The sequence below is a fragment of the Dromiciops gliroides genome, chromosome 6 (genome assembly GCF_019393635.1).
Source record: "Dromiciops gliroides isolate mDroGli1 chromosome 6, mDroGli1.pri, whole genome shotgun sequence".
Lineage (NCBI taxonomy): Eukaryota > Metazoa > Chordata > Mammalia > Microbiotheria > Microbiotheriidae > Dromiciops > Dromiciops gliroides.
Genome location: NC_057866.1, coordinates 233,804,730 through 233,819,963, shown reverse-complemented (window position 1 = coordinate 233,819,963; position 15,234 = coordinate 233,804,730).

Here is a 15,234-nt window from a genome sequence, read left to right as displayed (position 1 = left end):
AAAAAAATTGACTCAGTTTTTTACTCAGCATATATTTGAGAAATGAGGCCTTTTTCAGAGAAACTTGCTGTAAAAAATTTTGATATTACTTCATTTTCTATGGCACCATTTAATATGATATAGTTTCCCTAATTATCTCATTTACTTAGGTTTATTTTTGCATTTGCTTTGTTTGAGATCACAGTTGCTAATCCTGCCTTTTTTCCCCTCAGCTAAAGCATACTAGATTCTGCTCTAGCCCTTTATTTTAATTATGTGTGTCTTTCTGTTTCACACATGTTTTTTGCAAACCACATATTGTTAAATTCTTGTTCTTAATCTATGCTGCTTTCTACTTCTCTTTTATGGATGAGCTCGTCCCATCCCCATTCACAATTGTGATTAGTAACTGTCTATTTCCCTATATCCCCCCTTTCTTACACACACACTCTCTCCTGTCCCTCTTCAAAAATCTATTGTGCTTCTAACCACTGCCTCCCTTAATTCACCTTCCCTTTTTATCATCCCCCCTTTCTGTTATCCCATTTCCCTCCTAATTCCCTATTGGGTAATTACATTTTTATATACAACTGATTTTATATATCTATATATCTCTATCTCTATGTATGTATATTGTAATGAGTAAAGCTAAATGTGGTCACCTTATTTCTGTCCCAAGCATAGGGAAAATTAGCTGGGGTTTCTAATATATTTGTTACTCATAAATTATAAGCTTTAGCACCAGTTTTGGGGCATTAAACATTTATTAAGTATATTAGATATCAGTAAAGATAGAGCACATTACTCTGAAAGATAGGAAAGCCTAGCTAGGATCTAGGGGGGAGAGAGAGAGAGAGAAAGAGAAAGGTCCCTTCACCTCTGAGTCTCAGGCCAAAAAAGAGAAGTTCCTGTGCCTGAGAGCAGAAGCTACCTGTGGTCTGAAGAGAGGTGGTCCCTATGCACTGTTCCAAGCTAATTGGCTGGTAGCATTCAAATCCATTGATTTATATGACTTGAAGGTGGTCTTAAGTTAACTTAGTTAACTTCCTTTAGTTAGTTAGGAAGGTCTACATTTCCTTTGAAATTCTACTGACTCTGGGCTGGCCTTGCAAAACCAGCCAGAGTTCCTGTGGGTGGGGAGTCTGAGTCCCCCAAGCCCCATTATTTTCTCACAATATACATACATGGATATACATATATGTGTATATGTACATACCTGTATATGCACATATGTATATACTATATGTATACACAAATTCCCTCTGAACCAATTCTGATGAGAATCAGGTTCAAATATTACCTGCCATCCTCCCATTCCCCCAGTTTTCTCCTCCATTGTAAAAGCTCTTCCTTGTGTATTTTTTTTTTTTTGCATGGGGCAAGGAGGGTTAAGGGACTTGCCCAGGGTCGTACAACTAATAAGTGTCAAGTGTCTGAGATTGAATTTGAACTCAGGTCCTCCTGAATCAAGGGCTGGTGCTTTATCCACTGCACCACCTAGCTGCCCCATATTTCTTTTATATGTGGAAATTTTCCCATTCTTTCTTTCTCTTCCCCTTTCTTCCAGTGTATCCCACTTTAATCATCCCTTTATTTGCTTTGGAAGTCATTCCAACATAATCAATCTATACCCATGGTCTCTGTCTAGGCAAACTTCTTTTAACTTCCCTAATAATGCTACAATTGTTAGAACTTAATAGTATATTCTTCCCATATAGGAATGTGAACAGTTTATTTAGTCCCTGATTATTATTGCATTTTCCTTATTCCTATGTGAAGCATACAGTATATTCCAGTATGGCTTATTGGATAAAAGGGTTGACTTTGGAGGTAAAGAAAATTTGAGTTCAAGTCTTGACACATACTAACAGTGTGGCTATGGACTAGCAACATAACTTCTCAGTGTCAGGTTCCCAATAAGCTTCAGTGGAGGGAACTTCCTCTCTAAGCATCTCCCATATTAACATAATCCCTACTTTAGTCCAAAAATTCATTCCTTGTTCTCTGTATCTTTACAAGATTCATAAGACCATTTTTTAAAACATTCAATTAAATTATGGATGCATTTATTAAACAGTCCCTGTGAGAAAGAAAAATAGAACAGTCTCTATCATAAAGGAACTTACATATGTTTGGGGAGATGCAATCTATGTACACATAAATAAGTACAAATTATAGGCAAGTTAATGTCTAGGTGAAAAACACAGGTCTATCATGAAGGGTAGATGTTTTTTTTTAATTTTTTTAAATTTTAGTGAGGCAATTGGGGTTAAGTGACTTGCCCAGGGTCACACAGCTAGTAAGAGTTAAGTGTTTGAGACAGATTTGAACTCAAGTCCTCCTGAATCCAGGGCTGGTGCTCTATCCACTGCACCACCTAGCTGCCCCTTGAAGAGTAGATTGTTAACAGTAGAAATTGGAGTCCAGAGTGTAAAATATTTTTGATGACTAACTTAATTTGGAGGGCTAATCTGACTGGAGGACTAATCGGAGACTTTTGACTATTTGCCTATCTGACTTCGTTCATTTAATGTTGGGCCGTTTTTAAAGTTCCACCACACTGCTCCCAAACTGATAAACTAAAGATTAATAAACCTCTTAACCAAATAATCAAAGCAGAGTTTATTTATGAGATACTATTTCAAATTAGGAATACAGGAAAATAAAATACAACCCGACTGTTTTCCTGTGGTTTCTTTCCACTGCTTCTCTTTCCCACCTGCTGTGCTTTGAACTTCTTCAATACAATAAGGGCCTTAGCCGCCTCCGGCCTCAGGGCACGTTACACTTTCCCTGGTTTGTATTAAGGCCTGTAACCTTCAGTCTGTCTGCTCTGTCAGTTTGCCCTTCGGCCTCCTGCGTCCTGGTAGCCCCGTCTCTAGTCTCCAATCTTTGCCGTCTCCTCAGCCGCCTCTTGACCTCTTCTAGTCCGTCCAAACCCCTGAGTTTTGTCTATCTAGTCTGTCCTTAGCCCCTAGTCAGTCCCCTTTCTTTCTAGTCCGTCCTGGCTCCTTTTCTATATAGTCCGCCTCCCCCTGTAGTCAGCCCCTCTCCTTAATCTTGTCTCTCTATCTAGTTCATCCTCGCTCCTTCTTTAGTCGGTCTCCCTCCTCCTCTCTTACTCCCAGGTCTATAGATACCTTTTCTTCTCTCCACTCAAATCTCTGGGCTTCCTTCGCCCCCACAGACCAAGCTAATCCTCCAGCCAGAGCTGCAGCTGGTGGGGGGGGTGGGGGGGGTGGGGGGGGGTGGGGTGTGCTCTAAGTTTCACGTGCCTCAGCACAGGCTATCTGGGATCTTTCAGATAGCTCTGCTCAGGTCGGAGGGAACTGGGGGCTTTTTTTCCCCCCCAGCTATCTGACCTGGCGTCTTGTATAGCCCACGGGGCTTTTTCCGCTCAGATGAAGCTGAGGAGGAGGGGGAGAGACCCTGAGGGCCTAAGGCTTTCTAATCTCAGCCTAATGGTAGGGTCCCCAAATCAAAACAAATTTCCACAAGAGGAAAGGTAAGAAAGAGTAGGATAGAACCAACTAGAAGAATGGGATTGACAAAGGAGGCTTTGCTCTAGCTGGCTTAATGGCTCATGGATTATAGAATTTTACAGCTGTATATATAATGATATGCTGTGATTTTTTTTCCTTTTCAGAAATATGTCACAAAATTAAAAAAAAACATTCAAGGACAATGGAATATTTTTATTGTGATGAATACTGTTCTGCTCATGCAGAGAGATTTCAATCATACCTATTCCAAGAAGTTAACTATAGTTTTAAAACACATCATACTTACCATAATGAAGATTTTCAGTGAAATAGTAGCATTTGATTTGAGGAATCTCTTCCCATTGATTTTATTATGTTTTATGGCCCTTTCATTGATATCATTATTGACTTAAGTTTCAGATTTAGTTGCTCTTGAAAATAAAATATATACAACTTACACTGGTAGAATCCATATTTGTATTCCCCAAATATTTGCTGAAAGTCACATTTTTTTTTCTCTTTTCCCTAGAATTGTCTCTAAAGGGTGATTGGATTGTGAGCTCCTTGAACTGTCTTTTACCTTTCTTTGTATCCTCAGAGTTTAGCACAGTGCCTGATCAAGTGATAAATACTTGTTGACTTGATTTAGGGCCATCTCCAGAGATCTCTGGTTGAAAGGCAAATTACACTGTGCTCTTCTTCTCCTTCAGCCAACAATGAGGTGTTTTGTTTTACAAGAAAACAAGGTCCAAACATTTAGGGAAACTAGTTCAGTTATGGTGTCCTAGAAAAAATTCTGTTTCTTCTACATTATATTACTTTTTTTTTTAAAAAAAAAGGTAGAATTAATATAATAAAATTAAACATTTTTTCCAATAATTCATGTATGGAGCAAACTGCCTCAGTTTACCCAAATAACTCGAGGAGACCACCAAGTCAAGCAGAGACAGATTTATTACATTCCCATAGGAATGGGCAAGCTCAATACCTGAACCGTGCCAGCTAATACATACCTTGACCTTATATAGGAATGTTGGTCAGAGGGGAAGTCCCCACGCACACTAGGTCGAGCTCACAATCTAACATCCAATCCTGTCTCACCCAGGGTGCGTTTAGCTCGTGATCAATGTATGGAGACATGCAAACGTGTTCCAGGAACAAGGGGGAAAAGGGGAGGGGGAACAAGGTCAAACCAAAGAAGAGGAAACAGGGAAGTGACAGTCAGATGTTTCAGATCTCACAGTTCCCACTGACTTCCCTCTCCCGGCCCCTGTCTCTAAAGATATTCAACCTGAATAACAGGAAGAGTCACTCAGGTGCTTCAGCATGGTTCTGTAGTCGTGTTAATTCTAGAAGGATGACAGGGTTAAAATTTATCTTCGGTTATGTTGGGAAGAAAAGAATAATCCATTGTTGGGACCCCAGGGCCAAGGGGATTCTGCTCTGAGAAAAAGAGACATGTCACTTAATATCTGGTCTCAACTCAATTGCCGCATCCTGTGCTGAGCCCCATCCTTTCTTCTTGAGTCCCGAGTATTGAATTGGTGGGCAAACTCCCTGACCCACTGACTGGGGTTCTGACACATGATGGATTGCTGACAAGTGGGGAGACTGAGCAGAAGTAAAAATACTGTTAATTGGCAATAAAACTTAAAGGAGACAGTGAGAATTTGACAAGCAATAAACTTCTAAACAAACTATACTGGGGCAGGGCTGGGTACCTTCCAGACCCCATCCTCAGAGTTTAATCTAACTCAAATCCATAATCATATCATACATTTGGAACAGCAACTGCAAATCAATTTAATTGTTGAAGCTTTTGTCTGTCTTCGCCACATTCATACCCAAATTCCTTTGAATTTAGTAATTATTTCTTCATATTCTCAATTTCACAGTTCTTGATAGAACTTTCAATTCTACTTTGAATTACAAATACCTCTGAGTATAAGCGCGTTTCTCAATGTTGCTATGGCTGATTTTCTGTTTCTTTCCTTTGAAAGTTGATCCACCCAGAGTTAACATCATTTCATGGGACACTTGGTCATCTTGGATTGTTGTGCTAACAATGAAGTAGGGGGGGAAAGACCAATCCAAACTTTTATCTAATCATGTTTTTCAGTTGTTTCTAGACTTTTCCAGTCCCCCATTTTTTTGGGGGGGGCGGTGTTGGCAAAGATACTTGAGTGGTTCGCCATTTCCTTCTCCAATTCATTGTGTAGATGAGAAAACTGAGGCAAACAAAGTTAAGGGACTTGCTCAGGATCATACAGATAGTAAGTGTCTGAGGTCATATTTGAACTGGGGAAGATGACTTCCTGACTCCAGTCCCAGAATTCTATCCACTGTGCCACTTAGTTGCCCACTCCAAACTTATCTGTAGTTTCTTTTCCATTCCTCAATATCTTATTCAGATAATGAAGTATAGAAATTATATGCAGAGCTAGGCAAGATCCTTCAAACTCAGTCAACATATATATTGATTAATACCATGTCACTTCAATATAGGGAGGATAGTGAATACTAAGTTGGACTATATAGTTTGGGGATGAAGAAATGGAGGTTTGATTTGTGGAATATTAAGAAATCTTATGCCTATTCACCACGAATGCTTTTTTAATAAGAAAGTATTCAAGAGAATTGGAAGGTATTGGATGTGATAAGCAAAAAATATGAGCAGAAATTAAGGAATAATAATTGCAATGGCTGTTTTGGAATAAGTTGTTAGTGTACTGTCAGCACAAATACCAGGTAAAAATAAATAGCAACTTAGAAGAAAATATCAAATTCTGAAGACACTACTCTAACTAGACCTTTTAAAATAATCAGTTGATTCTAAAAAAATGGGAAAAAAATATATACACACACATATACACATACACATATATTTACCTCTGTTTATATCTATTTTGCATGTCTATACACATGCATATACATAGATGTGTAAACACATATATATAACAGTAAATGTGTACACGTGCATACATAAGAGTAGATAAATGTTGAATATACATATGTGTACATACACATGTACACATATATACATGAACACAACAGTAGATATTGACTATAACCATTTCCCAAACAAATTAAACTGATGAAAGCAGTTATTATGACCAAGACACTGAAAGAGCTCAGATATCAACTCAGCTAACAAACATTTTTATATCCATCTATATCAAGTGGTGGTAAAAGGTAAAACCAAGTTAGAGTACAAAATAATTTGTAAAACACTATGGAAGAAGGTGGAAGATTATGAACAAAATAGCTCAAATCAGTTGGAAACAGAGAAAATCAGTTAAGGAGAAAATGAATCTTCAGAGAGCTTGGACTGTGACTCAATTACACTTTGTGTATCGAAAGCACATTTACAGATGAAATTATAAAGACAGCCAATATATGAAAATAGGACATATCTGCTAGTATTTCTATAGTTGTGTATTCTCATTGACTAAGAAAATGGACCTACCATATTTGGACTTTACCATCTCAGTATTCCATGTACTATATAAGGAATTAGCAACAGAAGATAATAAGAAATCAACCTTAGACTTGGCATAGAATTAAGGGCACTCAGGGACTTATCTTAAAAAAAGCAGATTACAGAATTACATCATAACAATAATAACTGATAAAATTTGTTTAGTACTTTAAAGTTTATGAGAAATTTATATCCATTTTCTCATTTGTTCCTCAAAAAACCTTGGGAAAGAGAGCCATAACTATAAGTTCCCCATTGTGTATATTTATATATATAAAAAGACAAAAACCAAAAAAAAAACCCCAACCCAAAAACCCCAAACCAGAAAATTATAGAGAACATGTGACCACAAAGGAATACTGGTAAATGATTACAATTTATGAAAAATATATGCCTGGCCTGCTTTTAATTTTAATATGCATTATATATATATATATACACAGACACACATATATACATATATATACATATACATACACACACATACACATATTTCCAACACAGTCCTCTATGAGCTGGTTCCAGCACACTGCTTAATATAACAGATAAGCATAGATAAGAATGGAACCTGAATCTCTCCCAGTTCCAAATCCAGTGGCCTTTACATTACATTAGTGTGGAAAAGATCATAGGTGATACTTTTATCCTCATCAGAAGGGTAAGTAAGAAGACATCAGTAATTACTGACATATTCTTAGTCCATATAATTGTTATAAAAATGGCTTATATATTCATTGAAAAAATGTGCAAAGAGAACTGATAGATTTTTGCAGATAATTATACATGTGATCTTTAGGATAACATTAATCAAGCAATAAGAAATGTTCATTAAGTATCTACCATATGTCAAATACATTGCTAAGTTCTGGGGATACAAAAAGAGGCAAAAGATAGTCCAAGCCCAAGGAATTTACAGTCTAATGGAGAGGACAACATGCAAACATGTATATACAAAGCAAGCTATATTCAGGATAAATAGAGAATAATTAACAGAGGGAAGGCAATAGAATTAAGAGAGTGTGAGAATATAATTATTAACAATGAATTTCTTGTGGGACCCAGAGATCAGTTTCTCAGTCCTTTCTCTTCCCACACTCCCCCCACTCCAGAAAGTCCAGTTCTCTTAGAGAAATTTTATCAAATCTCATCTGGGACAAACCCAAGTGAACAAAAGGAATGGAGATAGATACTTTTGTTTAGATCAGAGAAAGACTGATCAAGCCACACCTAGATAATGGACTTTGCCTGGAGGACCATTGGAAATGAATGATGCTAACCAATTAGCTTTGATCTATGCATAATGACATGCCTCTATTAAAAGAGGATAAAAACCCCTGGAAGATAGCATCGAAGTCTCTCTTTTGGCATAGCATGTATCTTTGTGGGATCTTCTAAATCTTCTGGGTATTCTGGGGCTTTTCTCCTGCTTGCACTCTTTAGCATACAGAAGCTATCTCCCTGACTTCTTTACCACACATTCTGAGACCATAAGAATTAGGGAGACACATGATCAATCCTTTACTGGTATAATATTAATAAATTAATAATAAATGCTTAACCCAAACTGTTGTCTATACTAATAGCTGTAGCAATTTATTTTTAAAAAAACAACAATAGGTTGGGAAAGACTTCTCATAAGATGGGATGGGATTTTAGTTGGGACATAAAGGAAGGCAGGGAAGTCATTAGGCACAGTTGAGGAAGGAGAGCATTCCAACCAAAGAAAATGCCTGGACTGTCTTGTTTGTGGAAGACCAGGTGTCCTGTGTTACTGGATTAAAGAGTATGTGGTAGGGAGTAAGGTGAAAGAAGACTAGCAAGGTTATAAAGACTAGGTTATAAAGGGCTTTGAATTTCAAACAGAGCATTTTGTAATTGATCCTGGAGACAGTAGAATAGGGAGCCATTGGAGTTCATTGAAGGTGAGTGTTGTGGTCAGACCTGTCTATAACGAATATCACTTTGGTGGCTGTATGGAGCACAAAGCCGAGTGGTCAGAGACTTGAGGTAGCAGACCCACCAGCAGCAAGAATCCAAGAGTGAGGTGATAATGTCCTATACTAGGGTGGTTTCAGTGTCAGAAAAGAGAAGGGGATGTATTTGAAAGATTTTGCAGAAGTGAAATCAGCAGGTTAGGAACTTGAGGGCCTAGCAAGGATAGTGTTGCTATATATAGTAATAAGGAATATAGGAGGAGGGGAAAATTTGGGGGTAAAGATAAATTCCATTTTTGACATGTTGAGTTTAAGATGTCTACTGTAGAGCCAAGATGGCTAAGGAAAGGCAGTGAGCTCTTGAACTCATGACACGATCACTCCAAAAACCATCCAAATAATGCCATAGGACAATTCCTGGAGCAGCAAAATCCACAAGAGAATGTTCTGAAATCATCTTCCAGCCAAGGATGGCTTGGAAGGTCCAAAGGAGGGAGCTGATGTGCTGAGACAGGAGTGGAGCCCAAGCCCACAGTCGCCCTGACACAGATCCAGTCCCTGGAAGGTCTTGCCCGAGAAAGAGACCCTCCCAGAGCCTCTGAATCAGCTGCAGCACCAGTGTCCTCTGGAACTAAGCTCACAGTCTGGTGAGAGGGCTGAGCCCTTGCCAGGGGAGAGATTACAGGGGTCTATGCTGGTGCTGAGGCAGAACTTGGGTTTTTCACCTCTGCTGGGAACCAGAAGGTAGGCTTGAGTAGCAGTGGCCCAGGTGGAAGAGGGACACAGGCTTGTCAGAGCTGACAACCACAACACACAAATCTGGTTGATTAGCAAGTTGGTCTGGGGTTATCTATGGATCAGGGAACAGGCCAGGCAAGTGAAAAACCTGCTCCTCCTTAAATCATACCACCTGGGACCTTCTGAAGCTTGGGATACTGCAGCCTGGAAACAGTGCCCCACTTTAAGGAGCTGAAAGTCAAGTTAAAGAAAGGCAAGATGAGCAGACAGAGAAAGGTGAGAACCATAGAAAGTTTCTTTAGTGACAAGGAAGATTGAGGTGTACCCTCAGAGGAAGATATAAACATCAGGACCCATATATCTAAAGCTTCCAAGAAAAATTTGAATTGGTCTCAATCCATAGAGGTGGTCAAAAAGGACTTTGAAGATAAAGTTAGAGAGGTAGAGGAAAAAATGGAAAGAGAAAGGAGGGTGATGCAGGAAAGACATGAAAAAAAAAGTCAACAGCTTGAAAAGCCAAATTGGCCAAATGGAAAAGAAGGTACAAAAGCTCTCTGATGAAAATAATTACCCAAGAATTAGGATTGAACAAATGGAAGCTAGTGGCTTTATGAAAAACCAAGACACAATAAAGCAAATCCAAATGGATAAAAAAATAGAGGGCAACGTGAAATATCTTCTTAGAAAAACTCCTAAACTGGAAAATAGGTCCAGGAGAGATAATTTGAAAATTATTGGTCTACCTGAAAACCATGATCAAGCAAAGAGCTTAGACATCATCTTCCAAGAAATTGTCAGGGAAAATTTCCCTGATATTCTAGAAGCAGAAACTAAAATAGAAATTAAAAGAATCCACCAATCACATCCTGAAAGAGATCACAAAAGGAAAACTCCTAGGAATATTATAGCCAAATTCCAGAGCTCTCAGGTAAAGGATAAAATATTGCAAGCTGCCAAAAAGAAATAATTCAAGTACTGTGGATCCCCAGTCAGGATAGTACAAGATCTAGCAGTTTCTACATTAAAGGACTGGAGGGCATGGAATATGATATTCCAGAGGGCAAAGGAATTGGGATTACAACCAAGAATCAAGTATCCAGCAAAACTGTATATAATCTTTCAGAGGAAAAATGGGACTTTAATGAAAAAGAGGACTTTCAGGTATTTGTGATGAAAAGACCTGAACTGAATGGCAAATTTGACTTTCAAATACAAGACCCTAGAGAACCATAAAAAATTGGAGTTTCGGGACATACCTGGGGTTGTGCAGTGGGTGACTGTCTTGTGTCTGAGGTTGGGTTTTGGCTGGGATCCCCCTGGGTCCAGGGTGGATGCTTGTCCACTGTGTTGCCTAGCTGCTCCATGATGACATCTTTAGGGTCAAATTGAAGGGTGAGGGGAATACACTGGGGGAGGGGGAAGGGTAGAGGAAGCATGGGGTGAAATCCCACATAAAAGAAAAAGGAAATGGCTTATCGATTGGGGGAAGAGATGGGGGAGGATCAGGGCAGTAAATGAATTTTACATTCATCAGAATAGGTTCAAAAACCTTAATCTTATCAGAGTTGCATCAAGAAGGGATGAAAACACACACACTCTCACACACTCTCTCACACACTCTCTCACACACTCTCTCACACTCTCTCTCACTCACTCTCTCACTCTCACTCTCTCTCTCTCTCTCTCTCTCTCTCTCTCTCTCTCTCTCTCTCTCTCTCTCTCTCTCTCTCTCTCTCTCTCTCTCTCTCTCAGGTGGAGTAATCTATTTAATCTGGGCAGTAAATGAGCCAAACACTCATCAGAATTGGCTCAAAGTCCTCAATCTCATCAGAATTGGCTCAAGGAGGGAATAACATACACCTGCAATTGGGTGGAGTAATCTATCTAACCCTGCAGGAAAATAGGAAAGGAAAGGGATAAAGAGAGAGGGGCAAAAGAAAGGAGGACAGATTGGGGGGACAGACAGAAGCAAATCCCTTTTTTAAAAATTTAGCAACATTTATTTTATTTTCCAGTTACATGTAAGGGTAGTTTTCAACATTCATTTTCATAAGATTTAGAGTTCCAAATTTTTCTCCCTCTCTCCCTTTCCTCCCCCATCCACAAGATCACAACCAGGTTATATATGTACAATCCACAAGTGTTCTTTTTATCAGTTCTTTCTATAGGGGTGCATAGTAAGCTTCCTCCTTAGTTCCTTGGGATTGTCTTGGATCATTGCAATGCTGAGAGTAGTTGTCATTCACAATTGCTCATTGAACAAATACTGCTGTCACTATGCACAATGTCCTCTCAGCTCTGTTCACTTCACTATACATCAATGTTCATTAGTCTTTCCAGGTATTTTTGGGATCATCCTGTTTGTCATTTCCTGTAGCACAAGACCATTCCACTACAATCATATAACACAGCTTTTTCCATCATTCCTCAATTGACAGACATTCCCTTGATTCTCAATTCTTAGCCTCCACCAAGAGTTGCTATAAATATTTTTCATACAATTTTCCCCCCTTTTCTCTTTTTCATGATTACTGTTGTTACCTGTTTCCCTTCCATCCTATTCCCTTCCCCATGATATTTATTCTATTATCCATCTTCTTTCATCCTATCACTCTTCAAAAGGAGTTTGCTTCTGACTGTCCCTTCCCCCAATCTGCCCTTCCTCCTTTTGCCCCTCTCTCTTTATCCCCCTTCCCTCCTATTTTCCTGCAGGGTTAGAGAGATTACTCCACCCAATTGAGTGTGTATGTTATTCCCTCCTTGAGCCAATTCTAATGAGATTGAGGTCTTTGAGCAAATCCCTTTTGAAGAGGGATAGGGTGAAAGAAGATAGATAATAGAATAAATATCACAGGGAAGGGAATAGGATGGAGGGAAACAGTTAACAATAGTAATCATGAAAACGAGAAAAGGGAGAAAAATTGTACAAAAAATATTTATAGCAACTCTTTGTGGTGGCTAAGAATTGGAAATCAAGGGAATATCCATCAATTGCGAAATGACTGAAGAAGCTGTGATATATGATTGTAGTGGAATGGTATTGTGCTTTAGGAAATGACAAACAGGATGATCCCAGAAAAACCTGGAAAGACTTATGAACTGATGTATAGTGAAGTGAGCAGAACTGGGAGGACATTGTGCATAGTGACAGCAGTATTGTTTGATGAGCAATTGTGAATGACTTAACTACTCTCAGCAATGCAATGATTCCCAAGGGACTAATAATGAAAGACACTATTCACCCCCATAGAAATAACTGATAGAAAGAGCACTTGTGGATTGTACATATATAACATATATCAGATTGGTTGATGTCTTGTGGAGGAGGGAGGGAGAAAAACTTGGAACTTTAAAACTTATGAAAATGAATGTTGTAAACTACCCTTACATGTAACTAGAAAAAATAAAATAAATGTTTGTTGCTCTGAAAAAAAAAAGATGTCTACTGTATATCCAGATTTTTGCCTTAAAGAAAATTGAAGATGTTAGAGTAGAGGTCAGTAAAGAACTTAGGGCAGGATAGGTAGATTTGAACATGATTAGCATTGGGATGATAATTAAATCTATGGGAGCTGATGAGATGACCATGTAAAATAGTGTAGAAGTAGCAGAGAAGGAGACACAATAACCTCAATAATCTAAAAATTAATGAGGACTTTTATAAATTGATGAAATAAATGAGCAAAACCAGAACATTTTATACAATAAAAATGTAAAAACAATTTTCCAAGTTGTAAGAAGTATAAATTGTATTGATCTTATAGCCACATAGTTGTAAGATCAAGAAAATGACCATTCAGGATTCCAGACGACTGATAAAGAAAAAGGCTATCCATTACTGAGATAGGACTGAATTTAGAGTGTAGAATGCAACTATACACATGACTAAACACGCACATATACATATTATAGTCATTGAAGGAATTTCTTTTGTTTGACTCTACATGCTTGCTATAAAAATTTTATTTTTCCATTCTTTTTTTCTCAGTGAAGTAGCAGAAAGTAGGCAGGAAAGAAAACATATTTCCTTACATTTGACAGATAGAGAGGTGAAAGGTGACATATATATGAATATGTTATGAATATGCATATATATGCATACGTGAAATGTTGCATATACTTTCAGATGAGGTCACATATTTTCACTTCACTATTTTACTTCATTACAAGAGATCTTTCATGAATTGAGAGTAAATATAACTCAAAAACAAAACATTAATAAAACTTAGAGAAAAAATACCCGGGAGTGCACATGGTTAGAAGAATTTGTATTATGTACAAAAACACATGGACCATGGAGTCAAAAGATTCTGCCACTAACTTGTATGTAACCTTGGTTAGCTCTCTTTTCCCTATCTAATTATCACTATCCCCTTCTATAAAATAAGAGGTTAGGCTAGATGACATCTATGGTCCCTTCCAGCTATAACACTCAGATTTTATATTCTAATACTGTAATAATTTAGAGCCTCTCAGCCCCAGTTTCCAGGTTGATAGTGAGGCAATAATAGTAAACAATAATAATAAAACATAGATTGAGGGTTCTAGATCTCACTTTATCTTTTTGTTAATTTAAAAAAAACCATATTAACAAGGTGCAGTTTTGAAGCTCTCCTCAAATATTTCCCATGGAAATGTTGAAATTAGGTAAGATTCTAGAATAGAGGGATAGTTATTTTTGTTCCAAAGTTCTTCAAGTATTTACATGAAGCATAAGATAAAGCTAAGGATCCTCTGATCTCCTCAGATGCTCAGAAGGGTCATTGAAGATGCCTTGTACAGAGTTAAAACTGAAGGATTCCCTTTTCCTGTAGAGACACTCTAGATGCTCCTTCCTTCACCATCTCCCCTGCCTCCCCCATGATGCTATACTAATTGCACAGAGTAGGTAATACATAATGATGTGAAAGGGGACAGATAAAATATTCATACTGGAAAAACAAACAAACCAAAAGGTCCATAAATGCATATAATGACATAGAGCTGGAAAGTCTATTGAGCCAATCTTTCTCTTTAGCTCTATCTCTCTGTCTCTATTATTTATCTTCTCTCTAAATAGCTTCTCTATCTCTACCTATTTTCTCTATCTTTATTGCTATCACAATCTCCATTTCTATGCCTATACTTATATCTGTATCTAGGTCTATCCACTAGGTGGTGGTAGTGAACAAGGAAGGTAAAGCAATTGATCTCCCATTGGACCAGATCCTAAATGGAAGGCCCAGCAGGACCAGGAATCATGGGTTCCCTACCCCTCTCTCACCTCTGTCCTAATTCCAAATTATTTTCCAGAATGGATAGGCCAATTCACAGTTCCACAAACAGTTTACTAGTTTCCATAGCCCCTCCAACTTGATAAATGAATTAAATTGAATTGAACTGAATCTACATTAGTGGTCAGAGTTTCTTAAATTTGAGATTTCTCCACACCAATGAAATAACAAATCTAGACACACACACACACACACTATACCTCGAAGTAGAGAGAACAAGTAAGCTATGTTTGTGTGTACACTACGGTTTTTATAAGTATGTGTGTATAAACATATCTTTTATCGTAATAAAATGAATTCATTATTGGGAATTCTGTGATTCTATGAGTTAGAAAAGAAATCATGAAGAA